We start from the raw sequence: 14,058 nt of genomic DNA, 5'->3' as shown, positions 1-14,058 counted from the left end.
ACAGCATCAGCCAAGTCCACAGCATCAGCCAAGTCCACAGCATCAGCCAAGTCCACAGCATCAGCCAAGTCCACAGCATCACAGTTGACTTAGCTACATGGATGAAGATGATAAAGGAGACGGAGGAACATTGCAAAAGCAACAGTAATAGGAGATTCCGCGGTTAAGGCAAAAGGCAAATGTTTTTGTGATCCATAAGTTAATCCAGGGTGTGATGTTGCTTTCCCGAAGCCCAGGATAACATGCTGAACAGCTACAGAGCACACTAAGGAGGGTGTATCAATAGCCAGTGGTCATGATCAAAATGGATATGAATGCCACAGGCAGAAAGGGTGATATGGTCAAAAGCAGGGCATTTCAGTCTTTTCTGTCAATCAGACCAAAGCTCAATCAGTCAGGTCCTGGAAGCAGATTTTAGGGAGATAGGACAGAAAAAGTTCAAAAAATGTCACCCCCAGATTACTTCCAGTGCCATGCATTGTCAAGTATTGAAATTGGAGAATAAAGCAAATGAACGTACAACTGGAAACAGTGGATGATGGAAGAGTTTGGATATTTGGGTCACCTAATTAGAACTGGGACCAATGCCCTTTCCAATTCATTAGTTAGTGCTTTGGGGGACTGTTTAAGCCAAACCTGGCAGGGAAAATCCAAAGATAAGTTTTAGCAAGGGGATACATAAGGTGCACAAAAAATTGAAATACAAGGAAAGCATTCGCGTGATAAACAGCAAAGTAATGAGGCCAGGCTAAGAGGGAATAAAACATATAAATAAATTAGACACACAGTAACATGTATGAACATACAGTATTGTAACTGAGGGAGATTAACTACAGGCACACAGCCAACTGTCAATGTGACACTACAGCAATGCCTCAAAGATTGGCAGATTGAAATGTTAAAGATTCCTGGATGCAAAGTATTCTAGGATAGTCAAGGAAGAAAGAAGGAGAAACTGTATTACAACAGAATCCTTACAGTGTGGAAAGAGTCCACTCAGCACATCAAGTCCACACCAACTCTGCCAAAGGCATCCCACCCTGGCCTATGCCCATAACCCCACATTTACCTTGGTTAATCCACCTAACCTGCACATCCTTGGACACTACAGGGCAACTTAACAAGGCCAATCCTGCATTTGGACTGTGGAAGGAAACCGGAGCACCTGGCAGAAACCAACCCAAACACAGGGAGGACGCACATACTCCATACAGACAGCCGTCCAAGGCTGAAATCAAACCTGGGTCCCCGATGCTGTGAGGTAGCAGTGCTAACCAATGAGCCACCGTGTCGCCCAATTCAAGGAAACTCATAGAATAGCATCATAGAATCCCTACAGTGTGGAAATAGGCCATTCGGTCCAATAAGTCCACACTGCCCCTCTGAAGAGCATCCCACCCAGACCCATTCCCCTATCCATGCATTTCCCATGTCTAACCCACCTAAACTAAACATCCCTGGGCACTATGGGCAATTTAGAATGGCCAATGCACCTACCCTGCACATCTTTGGACTGTGGGACAAAACCGGAAAACCCGGAGGAAACCCACACAGACACGGGGAGAATGTGCAAACTCCACACAGACAGTTGCCAGAGGCTGGAATCGAACCCGGGTTCCTGGCACTGTGAGGCAGCAGTGCTAACCACTGAGCCACTGTGCTGCCCCTGCTAGAGTGCTAGAGAAAGATCGGACCCCAAAGGGTTTATGGACAGAATTATTTTATTAGAGCTAAGAAACAAGTGCTATTATACTACTGAAGTATTCAGTAGATCTTCATTGACAAAAAATGATACAGAGACAAATACGCAAGTAATTCACAAAAGGGATTGAACAACTGTAGTGGTTATAATTTTGTGATGATAGGTGCCTTTAAAAGGGATTGTTCTGTCCTGTTTCTCTTCAAGAGGATTGTGGTCAATCTGGTACCAAGTTGTCTGCTCCATGGAAAGCAGAGTAAATAGCTTTGGGTAGTTTTTAATTAGACAAAAAAGCATGAGTGCATGGAGTCAGGCTCACATTGACCCAGGATTTTAGTTTTGCTTTCAGTTATTGAAGTTGGGGGTTTTTGGTGTTAAAGTTGCTAGATACAGCTCTCTCTCTGCGTCTAGATTGATTCTTTCACTGTTACTTTCTCCCGGACTAGAGGAGATAGCAAGTGAGGGAAATCGGTTTTGCTGAATTTGCCTTTACGAAGTGTTTGTTTATGGGATGCTACTATAACCGAACAGTTGATGAGTATTCGTTAAATAATATAATTTTGTTAAGTACTTCCATATGGTTAGTTATGCCAATTCTTTTTTGGAACGCAGCACCTTACACTTACCTGTAAACAAAGTAAAAATGAGGATCTAGGCTATCTCCTTGATATGTTATAGCTTTGGCCTGGTCCATAACAATTTCCATTCATTTATGCTTGCTACAAGCAACGTGCATACATTCAAACATAGGGGCCAATTCTGTATAAACAAAATGCATACATTCAAGACTTGCATCCTTGCTTTTAAAAGGGAAGAAATGGTATAAGAGCAGAGGTAGATCATTCAACTCTTCCAAGTCTGTGTCTCCATTCAATAAGATTATGGTTGACCCATATTTCCATCTACTCTGATAACCCTCAATTCCTCTGTTCACGACAGTCTGGCTGCCGTGATTTTAAAAATATTCAATGACCTCACATCCAAAGCCTTTTGATGCAGACCGTTTCAAAGTCATTCAGTCCCGAGAGAAAACATTTCTCCTTAACTGTCGTGAAAGGATGAGCCTCATTTTTAAAACACTGTCTCTTAGTCCTGGCCTGACCCACAACAGGAAACATTTTTTCCATGTCCATTTTATTAAGACCATTCAGGAGCCTATACATTTCAATCAAGTCATCCTTTACTCTTCCAAACTCCCTGGAAGCATGCCAGGTCTGCTTCACCAGAGTCAAAGGTCTGCAGCACACAGACCGTTCAGCCTATGCGCTGGTCAAAGACAACCATTTAATCATTCCAATACCATTTACCAACACTTTGCCCATATGTGCACATCAAACACTTAAATGTTACGAGGATTTCCTGCCTCTACCACATTTATTAGCAGTTAGTTCCAGATTCCCATGATCATTAGTGAAAAAAAGCCACACAGCCCTTTAAAACTTTTGCCCCTTACCTTAAATTTATGCCCCCAGTCATTTATCTCTCCATTAAGGCAAAAGGTTCCTTGCTGCCTGCTCAGTCTATGCCCCTCAATTTGATACATCTCAATTATCTCCCCGTCAGCTTCTGATGCTCCAAGTAAAACACAACCCATCTCTCCAATCTCTCTTCGTAACTAAAATTCTGCAGCCAAGGAAACAACCTGGTAAATCTCTGTACTCTCTGCAGCATTATTACATCCCTCTTATAATGCAGATACCTGAACTGCACACAGAATACTCTATAGCTGTGGCCTAACCAATGTTTTATACAATTCCATCCTTACATCCTTGCTCTTAAACTCTGTGTGTTGGCTAATAAAGGCAAGCATTACATGTGCCTTCTTAATTATTTTATCCACCTGTCCTGATAGCTTAAGGAACATGCAGATCAAGGTCCCCCTGATCCTTTGTGCTTCTCAGGGTTCCAACATTCATCATGCATTCCACTGCCTTGTTTGTCTTGCTGAAGTGCATCACCTCACACTTACCAGGATTGAATTCAATTTACCACTGATCAGCCCACCTGACCAGCCCTTCTATTCTCCTATAATCTAAGGCTATCCATCTCACTATGTACCATATCATTATTTGTATTATTACTGAATCCTCCTACATTCAAATCTAAATCATTTATATATACAGTAAGGGCCCCAAGAGTTGATCCCTGAGGAATTCCAGTGGGCACCAGCTTCCATGCAAACACCTTTTGCCCATCATCCCGCTGCTGTTGCCACTCAGCCAATTCTGGATCCAATTAACCAGATTTCCTTGGCTTCCATGGGCATTTACCTTCACTATCATTCTCCCATGCAGGATATTATCAAAAGGCAACCCACTCAATCCAGATATCAAATTGAGTAAACCCCCTCTAAACCAATTCCAATGCATTTACACCCTTCTTTAAATAAGGACAGCAAAACTGCACACAATATTCAGTATGCAGTTTCACCAATGCCCATGTCTAACTGAAGCATAACATCCTCACATAACAGAAGTTGCATCCCGTTAGCCTTCTCGACTACTTGCTGTACCTACACACTAACATTTTGTAACTTGCACTGAAAACCTAAATTCCTCTGTACCTCAGATGTCTGCAACCATTCTCAGTTTTAGTAATATTGTTCATTTCATAGTTCCTGCCTCAAGTGAACAATGTTCTTTTTCCCCACGTCATTCTCCATCTGCCAATTTTTGCCCACTCATTGAACTTGTCTGCAACTTCATGTATTCTTTGCAACATACATGTATTCGAAGTTAGCTACCATGCCTTAGCTCTCCTCATCATAGGTAAATCCTAGAAGGTTGAGGGGTCCAGCTCACCCCTCCATCCATTACATCCTGTCAATTAGGCGAGAACCCATTTTATGCATAAATGTTTTCTGTCATCAGACAATCTTCTATTCATGTTGATAGTGTACAGCTTTTATTCTGCAATAACCTTTGATGGCGTCCTTATAAAATGACTTATGGAAATTCAAGCATTGTACACCTTAAAAGTCCTCCTCATCCGCAGCACACTATTCAAAAGAACTACTTTTGGACTTCCTGGGAGCAGGGGGAGTGGGCGGGAGCATATAAGCAACTCCCTGTTACTTCCGCAAATGGCAATTCCTTGAACCGAGTCAACCAACAAGCTAATAAACATATTTTTCTCCAGTAGTTTAAACAGTTGAGAAATGGTTTTGAATTTCTAATTCTTGAATTTGTATTGTAATTTTGCACAAGTTTCAACTAAATATGTTTTTCTTTCAGCAAGTCAAGTTCTGTACTACTGGCAACTATGGGATTATAAAGAAGACTTCAATTATTCCAGTACATACTCAGAATTTCTGACCAATGTCCAGAAACATTTTCTAGATCAGTTATGCTTCCAATCCAACAATGAAGGAGGCACTGTTGGTTGTAGGGGAATTAGGTGGGTCAAGTGGATCAAATGTCATGGGATGAACATTTATAAGTATGGTCATTTATAGGCTACCTATGGAAAATAACTAGGACCAACCTTCACTTATTACAACCAATTAGTGAGACTAAATTTGATAGGCTGAAATGCAAAACTGGAACTGAACAAAAGACTGCATGGGGAGGCAGTTCAGGTACAGCCAAAGTACATTCCACGCAGGGGAAAGATCGTACAAATAAAGTCATAAGTGCCTTGGTTCATGAAACAAAATGATCGATGTCAAGTGTTAATACAATTTGCAGTCTGAAATGAGCAAGTTCAGAGGGGAAGCAGAAGAGAGAAGCATGAGGAAATGGTCGCTAACACAGAAGTGAATCAAATAGTCTTCAGTAGCTATAAAATAGCAAAAGGGCAATAAAATTGGGAAGATAGGTTAATTAAGGCCCAAAAAGGAGTCAGAGCCAAATGTATTAAAATGTGCACTATATATCCATTACGGCCAAGCAAGATGATGCTGCCAACTTCACACTCGAAGAAGAACTAGCTGACACACAGGACAAAATAAATGCTGACCTAAATGAGATGTTACAACTTATCAACTGTTCAGGACCAGATCAGATGCATCCAAGGGTGGTAAATCAAAGATGAAAGCTATGGAGACACGAGCCAACAATCCTCAAAAAGCCCCTGAGACACAGTCAGTGACAGAGGACTGGAAATCTGTAATTAATACATCTTTGTTCAAAAGACAGGGCAAGGCGAAGCTCAGCAGCTATAAGCCAGTCACCTTAGCTTCAGTCATGCAAAGCTTTTGGAAACAATAATCTGAGGCAAAATTTATTGATTACTGGGATAAATATGAATTAATTAAAGACAGCAAACAGATTTGTTAGAAGCAAACTTTGCTTAACCTACTTCATTGTGTTCTTTTTAAATAAAGTAACAAGCAGAGGTGCCATCATGTACATGAAAACTTCCAGAAGACATGTGAAGTATTGCCGGATAACAAGCTTGTCAGCAAAAATGAGGCCCATGGAATAAACAGTATAGATACTACTTTGGTCAAGCAGCAGAAAAGACAGTGTTTTTTTGGACTGGAAGAAAGTAAACATTTGGAGCACCCCAGTGGGAGCGTTAATTTTTGATACATTCATGACCAAGATATGGGTGTAAAAGCACAATTAGTAAATCTGAAGATAACAAAACATGCTAGTATTGTGAGCTGCACAGTGGTGGTTAAAATACAGACACTGAATTTAATCCAAAGCAATGTGGAGCAATAGACTTAGGGATAAAGCACAAGTAACATGGAAAGTAACTCAAATGGGGTACACGTGCACAAATCGTTAAGGGTAAAGGGCAGTTTGGGAAAGTGAATAGGTCACAGTATTCAGGATTTTAATCAAATTGAGGCAGACTACAAAGCAAGTTTATAGCAATTGCCCCATATGCACGAGGTCAGCCACACTGAAGCCCTGTGTCCAATTCTGGAAACTGCACATTATGCAGATATGAAGACAACAGAGGATGTAGAAAAGATTTTTGAGCAGGTCTAAGGATGAAGAACTTCGGTTATATGGATAGAGAACAAGTTAAGCAGAAACCTGATTGTTCAAAACCATGAGAGGTGGGAGAGATGGGTGAAACTGCCCCCACTGGTGGGAGTGCCAAAAGTCAGAGGACACCAATTTAAGGTGACATTAAGAAGCCAGCTGACCCAGTGTGGCTTCCCTCTAAGTCCAAATTGTTTATTCCCATCCCCTACCTTTTCCCCATAGCCGTGCAAATTTTTCTTTTTCCTCTTCAGGTGATTATTAGATACCCATTTGAAAACCATGATTGACTCTGTCTCCACTACCTTCTGAGATGGTATTTTGCAGATCCTAACCATTTGCTGTCTCCATCTTTTTGGAGTCACTGAATTTGGAAAAAATGACAATATTTTGTGGTTAAGAAGGTAACTAGGAAAGGAATGTCCACTCAAGGAGAAAGGAGGGAATTTATACATGGAGCCAGAAGAATTGGGTCAGGTCTTAAGTACTTTGCATCGATATTCATAGAACATAGGGCAGTACAGCACCTTCGGCCCACGATGTTGTGCTGACCTACTGTCCTACTCTAAGATCAAACTAACCTGCATACCCTTCATTTTACTATCATCCATGTGCCGATCCAAGATGACTCGACTGCCACCATGGGCAGTGCACTCCATGGATGTGCATTCACCAAGGAGGACAACATGGTGGATGGAGAGTCCAGACAGGGGTCTGTCGATAGTTGAAAGCATGTCAATATTAAGGTGGGGGTGTTGGATGTCTTGAAAAACCTTAAGGTACATAAGTCCCCAGGGCCTGATTGGATCTATCCCAGGATAGTGAAGGTAGCAAAGGAGGAGACTGCTGGATCCTGGAGATCTTTGTACCCTCTTCAGCCACAGGTGAGCTCCCAGAAGACTGGCAAACAGCCAATGCTGTTCCTTTAAGGGCAGCAGGAATAATCCAGGGAATTACAGGCCAATACGCCTTTTATCAGTGATAGGGAAACTACTGGGAAGATTCTTAACGACAGGATTTATTCACATTTGGAAAGGAATGGACTTATTAGGTGCAGTCCGTATGACTTTGTGCAGAGGAGGTCTTGTCTCACAAATTTGATTGAGTTTTTTGAGGAAGAAACTAAGGTAACTGATGAACATGGGCAGCTGTTCTTGTTTACATGGACTTTAGCAAGGCCTTTGAGAAGGTTCCTCATCAGTTTGGTCCAGATGATTAAGTCCCAGAGATAGAATACACAGGGAGTTGGCGAGTTGGATACAAAATTGGCTTGGTCACAGAGACAAAAACAGGAAGGTGGACAAAGTTAGCGGAGCTGTAGGTAGTGAAGAAGGTTATCAAGGATTCAGCAGAATATAGATCAGTTGGAAAGTTGGGTGGAGAAATGGCAGATGGAGTTTCATCTGGGAAGTGTGAAGTGATGCATTTTGGGAGGTCAAATGCAAAAAAGTATACAGTCAATGGCAAGATCTTAGGAGCATTGATATACTGAGGGATCTTGGGGTGCAATTCCATAGCTCCCTGAAACTAGCAACACAAACAGATAAGGTGGTCAAGAACACATATAGCACGCTACCCTTCATCAGTTGGGGCACTATGTATAAAAGTTGGCAAGTCATGTTTCGGTTGTATAAGACTTTAGTTAGGCCACATTTGGAGTACGGTGTGCAGTTCAGGTCATACTACAGGAAGGATGTAGAGGCTTTGAAGGGGATTCAAAAGAGGTTTATCAGGATGTTGCCTGGATTGAAATGTATTAGCTATAAAGGAGAGGTTGAACAAGATTGGATTGTTTTTGCTAGAGGTTGGAGGCTGAGCAACGACCTAATAGAAGTATATAAAATCATGAGAGGCATAGATACAGTTAGTGGACAGCCATAGTCGTCTTCCCATGACAGAAATTTCCAAATACCGGAGTGGGGGGAGTTATAGGTTTAAGTGGAGGGTGGGGAAATGTACCCATGTGTAACAAGTATTTTTAAAAAAAAAAAGTGTGGTAGGTGCCTGGAACACACTGCTAAGGGAGATGTTAGAAGTAGATACATTAGTGAAGTTGAAGAGGCATTCATCAGACACATGAACAAGCAGGCAATAGCGTGATATGGACCCTGTGCAGGCATATGAGATTACTTGAGAGTAGTATCATGGTCAGCAAAGACATGGTGGGCCAAAGGGTCTGTTCCTCTGCTGTACTGTCCTATATTCTATGACAAGACCGGTCTATGAGGACAGACTGACTGTTAGGATTGTATTCACTGGAGTTTAGATGAGGGAGATCTCACAAAAACATCTAAAATTCTAGCAGGACTAGACAGTTTAGATGCAGGAAGGATGCTCCCAACCGTGGCAGAGTCCAGAACCAGGGATCACTGTTTAAGGATTAGGGGTAAACGTTTTAGGACTGAGGTAAGGAGAACTTTCTTTAGCCAGACAATAGTGAGCCTATGGAATTCACTAGCACAGAAAATGGTTGAGGTCAAAACATCAAGCAGATATAGCTCGTTTGGTCAAAGGGATCAGGGATATGTGGGCAGCAGCATTAGGGTACTGAGCTCAATCATCAGCCATCATTATATTAATGGAGGAGCAGGCTTGAGGAGTTGAATGATCTTCTCCTGTTCCTATGTTTCTTTGATCAAGCTGACAAAATAAAATCCACATTCTTTCATGTTTAAAAGAATGGGATATGATCTCAGTCAAACAAATAAGATTCTGACGGGTGAACTGAGAAAACGAGGGAACAGTTTCAAGCTAAGCGCTCAATCATTTATGACTGCAATTAGAAGAAATTACGTTTTTCACTTAAGCTGTGAATCTTTTGACACTTGCTATCTCAAGAGCATTGGAAGACCCTTCATTGCTGAATACACTTAAGGTGGGGACAGACAGTTTTAGGTCTAAGGGCATCAAGGGAGATGGGAACCAGGCAGGCAAGTGAGGCTGAACACTAAGATCAGGCAACTGAAGTGAACAGCACAGCAAACTCGCCAGGACATACAGTCTACTCCTACTGATCTTGTGTTTTGCGTGCTGAATTATGCACAAAAATTGCAAACATCACCTCTAGCCGTCAAATTCTGTACTTTCATTACACCCCTTCCCTGACACGACCTCAGGCCAAATGAGACTGTTCACGACGTCGTCCTGGAATTCAATTTGAAGCAGAGATTCCAACCTATGTCACTTCCATTACAACAATCACCACCACAGTGAACATGGCTTAAAATTTATCCTCATCTCAGTCCACTGTTCAAAGTTAACACCAGGTGACTATGTTCTTCTAACCAGCCTCTTATCAAGGGGCAGCATGGTGGCTCAGTGGTTAGCACTGCTGCCTCACAGCACCTGGGATGCAGATTCGATTCTGCCCTTGGGGGACTGTCTGGAGACTGTGTGGAGTTTGCACATTCTCCCAGTGTCTGCGTGGATTTCCTCCACGTGCTCCGGTTTCATCCCATAGTCCAAAGATGTGCAGGCCAGGTGGATTGCCCGTAGTGTTCAGGGATGTGTAGATTAGGTAGGTTATAGGGGAATGGGTTTGGGTGAACAAACAAAGAAAATTATAGCCCTTCGGCCCTCCAAGTCTGCGCCGATCCAGATCCTCTCTCTAAACCTGTCGCCTATTTTCCAAGGATCTGTATCCCTCTTCTCCCTGCCCACTCACGTATCTGTCTAGATACATCTTAACTGACGCTATCGTGCCCACCTCTACCACCTCCGCTGGCAACGCGCTCCAGGCACCCACCACCCTCTATGTAAAGAACTTTCCATGCATATCTCCCTTAAACTTTTCCCTTCTCACCTTGAAATCATGACCCCTAGTAATTGAGTCCCCCACTCTGGGGAAAAAGCTTCTTGCTATCCATGCTGTCTATACCTCGCATGATTCTGTAGACCTCAATTAGGTCCCCCCTCAACCTCCATCTTTCTAATGTAAATAATGCTAATCTACTCAAGCTCTCTTCATAGCCAGCACCCTCCATACCAGGCAACATCCTGGTGAACCTCCTCTGCACCCTCTCCAAAGCATCCACATTCTTTTGGTAATGTGGCGACCAGAACTGTAAGCAGTATTCCAAATGTGGTCGAACCAAAGTCCTATACAACTGTAGCACGACCTGCCAATTCTTGTACTCAATATTCCGTCCGTTGAATGAAAGCATGCCGTATGCCTTCTTGACCACTCTATCCACCTGCGTTGCCACCTTCAGGGTATAATGGACCTGAACATCCAGATCTATCTGTGCATCAATTTTCCCTCGGGCTTTTCCATTTACCGTACAGTTCGCTCTTGAATTGGATCTTCCACAATGCATCACCTCACAGTTGCCTGGATTGAACTCCATCTGCCATTTCTCTGCCCAACTCTCCAATCGATCTATATTCTGCTGCATTCTCCAACAGTCCCCTTCACTATCTGCTACTCCACCAATCTTAGTGTCATCTGCAAACTTGCTAATCAGACCATCTATACCTTCCTCCAGATCATTTATGTATATCACAAACAACAGTGGCCCCAACACGGATCCCTGTGGAACACCACTGGTCACAGTTCTCCATTTTGAGAAACTCCCATCTACTACAACTCTGTCTCCTGTTGCCCAGCCAGTTCTCTATCCATCTAGCTAGTACATCCTGGACCCCTTGCGACTTCACTTTCTCCATCAGCCTACCATGGGGAACCTTATCAAACGCCTTACTCAAGTTCATGTATATGACATCTACAGCCCTTCCCTCATCTATCAACTTTGTCACTTCCTCAAAGAATTCTATCAAGTTGGTAAGACATGACCTTCCCTGCACAAAACCATGCTGCCTGTCACTAATAAGCCCATTTTCTTCCAAATGTAAGTAGATCCTATCCCTCTGTATCTTGTCCAGCAGCTTCCCCACCACTATAGACCGGCGAGCCTGATGTCAATTACTTGGATTATCCTTGCTCCAAGGGTGGGTGCGGACTTATTGGGCCAGAGGGCCTGTTTCCACACTGTAGGGATTCTGTGATCTATGAATTCTCCATAAATTTCAGCTCTGCTACTTCTATTTTCTGCGTAGACATCTCCCTGTGCTTCAAGTATGAAGTTTACGTGTGCGTGTTTTGGAATTTCTGCCCAAATCCCTTAACCTCTCCACCTTATTTAAAATCATTTCTTTGAACATGTATTTTGTTCCCCCTCTGATATTTATTTTGGCTGGTCTTTATTAAGCTTCTGAGAATCAGTTTGGTCTGGTCTTCTAATTGAAGACATTATATAAATGCAGGTCTTAAAAGCAACTGAAGAGTAAAACAGAAGCAAGTTCCAAGGTCTGATTCCCAGTTTCTGTTGAGTTAACATGTCTCAAATGAGTCAGCAGCTCAGCTATCATTTGCTTCAATCCTTGCAATAAAATATGGAGACACGAAGAGGTCTGCAAACCAGTGTCCCAGCATTCTTGATCGCTGCACAATTCCTGCTCATGCTTTGATGGAGAGACTTGGTGAACACAGGATCAAAATTAACTGGTGTAGCTCTCTCAGTGGAACAATCAACTAAACTTATCAATTATGCTAGCAAACTGAGGACGTGAATTTCGTGCAATAAAGGTCTGTTAGCCTGTAGGCCCCTAAAAGACAATAAGGGAAACTTAAAAGTAATATACCTCAAATGATATTTTTCTCAGGAGGAACAAACCATTATCACGGCAGGTTCAAAGAGTGACAGAAAGACCAGACATAAAAAGCAAATAAAATCTTTTGTACACATGAGCACTGAAGATCAAAGCAGAAAACTAACATGGATTCTGTAGAAGTCAGTGGTTAATACACAGCCACAGTAACATAGGCAAGACTAGGTGCAGCAAAGATATGCTGTTATCATAGCAGGTGTACTTTTAAGTTGAAAGAAAAGCGTGAAAAATTGCCACTTTTTTTTCAATGAAACAGAACAGTAAAGGGGTCAAGTCGAAACTTTTACTGTTCATGCGGTTTTGACAGAGTAAATGGAATGGTGAAAAGGTGCAGAGAGGACTGGCAAAACAAACCATAGTATCATAAACAGCTAAATTACACAAGGAAATTATCTGGCCCATGTCTGTGCTGTCCCTCTGAAGGCACAATTCATTGCTGTCATTCCTCTGTCGCCCTGCATTTGTTTTCTTTCCAGAATGCCCTTGCCTCCACCTCACTCTTGGGCAATACTTTCCAGATCCTGAACTTTTACTGCATGAAAACATTTTTCCTAGTCATCATTGATAACTCCTTGTTCTCAATCCTTCCCCCATAAGTAAACAAGTTTCGCTTTACTCTGTCTAGCAGTGTCATGATTTTAAATATCTGTCAAATTCCTCTCAACCATCTCTTCTTCAAGGAGAACAGTTGCAACTTCTATTTTTTTTCAACGTAATGGAAACTCCTCATCCCTGGAATCAATCTCGTGTATCTCTTCTGCATCCCCTCCAACATCCTCATATCCTTCCGGAAATGCAGTGCCCAAAACTGGATACAATACTCCAGCTGAGGCCAAACCAGTTTTAAACAAAATTATTAACATAACTTCCTTGATTTTTGTGCCAAATGCTGATTTTAAAAAAGTTCAGGATGTCTTATGCTTTATAAAGCATTCTCAACCTGTCCAACTGTTTTCAATGATTTATGTACATCAGCACTCAGATCCCCTTTGCTTCCCTCTTTCAAACGGTGCTCAAAGTTCAGTAAAATTTATCCGAGTAGTGTGCAGAATGAATTTTATTACATGCACCAATGTCAAGGTAATGTAGCCCATCACCAGAAGCCAAAAAAAAATCCACTTTTTTTACGTTACCAGATGTTTAGAAGAATGCAGCCACTGACACAAGTTAGTCCACATACTACCAGATTTACAGAATTCAATGTTAGGTTTACTAAGGTAGCCTCTGAACTCATGGCCTCTAGGTTTTCATTTCAGTATGACATTAAAACCACATTAAGGAGACAGGCATCTTTGTTTATGAATTCCTGTTTGACAGTTGACAGAGCTACTAATGAATTGGGAGCAATGGTTCAAGACAAGACAACGATCATTTGTTTCAATGTGAAAAGCTCAAAAATGCAAAGAACTGAGGTGGTTTGCCTTTTCCATTGATATAAAAATATTTGGAAAACGTAAACAGCCCGATGTTTCCTCCAGTTAAGATGGCTTTGAACAGTGAGAAGACCTCTGTAACTTCTTTATAATCACAACCAAGCATTGCTGAAATATATCTGAGAATTTGAAGTGAGATTGGCTATTGAGAGCTGGAGGATGAAGGCCAGGGAGAGTTTCGTCCTTTTAAATGAAATGGATAATTAAGCGTAAAATGAATCTTGCAACTACAGAAGCATCATGATGAGGCAGTGAAATCTAAGGAGGGAGAATGAGTCTTGAGGCAGCTTTTGTGGAAACAGCTGCATTTATTGTGAGATAA

General features: G+C 42.0%; 1 protein-coding gene across 4 annotated transcripts in view; it reads right to left on the bottom strand.

Moving 5' to 3' along the window:
* Positions 1-14,058, bottom strand: part of kansl1b (KAT8 regulatory NSL complex subunit 1b) — a 207,654-nt gene that overhangs the window by 147,092 nt on the left and 46,504 nt on the right. The gene's annotated exons all lie outside the window — the stretch shown is intronic.

This window comes from Rhincodon typus, chromosome 30 (genome assembly GCF_021869965.1).
Source record: "Rhincodon typus isolate 14 chromosome 30, sRhiTyp1.1, whole genome shotgun sequence".
NCBI classification, from domain to species: domain Eukaryota; kingdom Metazoa; phylum Chordata; class Chondrichthyes; order Orectolobiformes; family Rhincodontidae; genus Rhincodon; species Rhincodon typus.
This window is presented reverse-complemented; position numbering and strand designations above follow the sequence as displayed.